The 2,662-nt window shown below is 37.5% G+C and overlaps 1 protein-coding gene across 1 annotated transcript in view; it reads right to left on the bottom strand.

Annotated features, from left to right (window-relative positions):
* Window positions 1-2,662, bottom strand: part of robo4 (roundabout guidance receptor 4) — a 42,551-nt gene that overhangs the window by 27,161 nt on the left and 12,728 nt on the right. The gene's annotated exons all lie outside the window — the stretch shown is intronic.

Raw genomic sequence — 2,662 nt, 5'->3', positions numbered from 1 at the left:
GGACCCCTTTTTCATCATTCCACGTCATTCACGTCTATTCTCCCACTCTGCAGAATCTGTTAGTTCAATCTCTAACGTTCTGCTCTCTCTGCTTTTTCTCATAGTAGCTTCATCTGGTCTGTTCCTGTTTGGCTGTGACTCCGGCCTGTTTTTCAGTCTTTAGTACAGGTTCTCTCCTAAAGGTATCGGCTCTGCTTTTACGTGGACTAACTGGATCTTCTCCATTTCATCCTTTGACATGAAAACTGACTCAGAGCTCCTTTGATTAACAGTTTCTTTCCCAGACGGATCCACCTGCAGAGCAAGTTTACCGTTAGATTTTCTAACATAGAGAGTATTTACAGATCTGAGCTTCTATGTTCGTTTTCTATGTCTGCTTCTGTCTCCTTGAACCCCAGTCGGCCTCAGCCAATGGCCCCTCACACTGAGCCTGGTTCCTATTTCTTCCTGTTCAAAGAGAACGCCACAACAGCAATGACTTGTGCAATAACTATGTGACAAGTGAATTTCTCCACTGTGAGATCAATAAAGTCTAAAGTCCAGACTGCAAAACAAATATACCTATAGGTATCAATGACCTCACCTTTAGGAGCCATCTCAATGTCTCTGAGTTCCCTTTTCATAGCAAGAAAACAAGAACATATTCAAACTACTCCCAGACTATATCTATTTGCGGCAGCTCCAGAGGAATGCCATTGTTTGGACTTCCTATGAAGTCGGATGACCATACTGGAGGAAACGGGAAGACTGCGATCAGCTTCCTGACATGACAGGAAACTCAGCAAAACCAGGTCAAACAAAAGAACAGCAGAATGCCAAAGAAAGGCAAATATTTTGGACCCTTTTTCATGAGGCTCATCATTTTATTTTGATTGCATCCAATAAACTTTTTCAGTCACAGATTTCACTTTCTCTAAAATATATTAGGTAAATAAGTAATTGTTGTTAATTCCAGGTCTAGACTCCATTTCTACGTACTTGACAAGTAAACTTTTCAGTCTATAGATCAGTCTATGCAGTCTTTATCTAGCCTAAATAGATAATCTGAAACAGGAATTATATGAGTCTCATTACTTGCACTCCAGCATTTTTTTAGACACCAAAAATAATGATGATGTGAGCATTTTAAATCTTATTTGAATCATATCAAGCATAGTGTCTCCAGGGTGCAGGGAGGGGAGACCTCGGCATGTATCCTATAGAGAACGGCCAAAATTAGCCCCTCTGTTTCTCTCTACGTACTGTTATTTATTCATGCTCCCAATGGATGTAAAGTTTTACCTATAAGTTCCATTTGTTTCAAATTAATGTGAATGGTGTTTGCACTCTGTTTGTATGTGTATGAAATTTGAGACTGAATAAAAGCCAAACCAAAGCACCAGTTCAGAGGGTTTGTTTTAGAGCAAAAACAGCGATGAACAATAACAGAAAGTCAAGCGATGATATTGGTAAATAATGAAATAAAAATACTAGTTTTAATATCAATCTATTTTCTTTCTCTCTCTCTAATCTGTGCTTCGGTCTCTGTGGCATTAAAGTTTTTCATTAGAAAGTAAAATACAGGTTCAAAATACTTTAAAAAAAACTTTAAACTATCCTTTGGCATATAAATATTTCACACACTGATACTACAAAGATGATACATATTATAAAGCCTTAAAAATACAAACAGGTTGAAGCAGACTCACAGGAACAGGGAGGGTAAACTGTTACTCTTACTATTAAAAATAATCCTAATCTGCTTCCCTCTGGAGTTGTCCCCTGATCCAGATCCCACTGCGGCCCCAGATAATAAACCCAGCAGACTCCAAAGATTTGGGATTTTTTAAAGTTTCGAGCAGTTCAGCACAACAGTGTAGTTAGTCCTAACATCAGGGATCTCATTACAGTAAATCTCAGTAATTAACCTCATTAGTTCACACAGTGACATCATTTTCAATCTCTTCTTATTGAACTTACCACAAAGCAGGAATCCCAGCAGCTTTAACAGACCAGTTTGGTCCATCATACTGGGCCAGAACAGTTTCCACTGAAACCTACTGTAGTCTGTTTTCTGACTGGATGTCCTCCAGACCTGCCGCTCCTTCACAGGAATGAGCGTCTCTCTGAGCTGACTGTCAAACTCCACAACAACATGCAGAAAACAGCTTCCTGTTTGTGTAGTTTTTCAAAATAAAGTGCTTCAGTCACTTTAGTTTACCATACTGTAGCTAAAAATACATTTTTCAACAAACGGTTCTCCTTCATTCTGTAATTTCAAATGATGAATAATGTCATCAAATTCAGATAATTACAGATGTTTATTCCTTATTTGGCTTTATTTATGTAAAAGTATCAACAAAAGAAAGTCATGGTAATAAAACACATTGACATAACTTTGTGTTTATTTAGATAAATAAATGGATGTCCTTTTATCAGGAGTATATCAGCTGTTGTTAACAAACCTAAAGGAAGAAATTCCTGAGATTTAATAAAAAACCTTCAAAAGGGACATTCATAACCAGGAATAGAAATCAGTAACATAAACCAGAAAATAAAACTTAGAACCCTAAGCAGGAACCTAAAAAAAGGGACTTAAAATATCAGGAAAGTAAACTAGAAGCATAAACTCTTTTCCAACTCTTCCTTCTTCCTCTCCTCTCTCCTGCTCTCTGTGTCAGAT

This window comes from Cyprinodon variegatus, unplaced genomic scaffold (genome assembly GCF_000732505.1).
Source record: "Cyprinodon variegatus isolate N-32 unplaced genomic scaffold, C_variegatus-1.0 Scaffold437, whole genome shotgun sequence".
NCBI lineage: Eukaryota > Metazoa > Chordata > Actinopteri > Cyprinodontiformes > Cyprinodontidae > Cyprinodon > Cyprinodon variegatus.
This window is presented reverse-complemented; position numbering and strand designations above follow the sequence as displayed.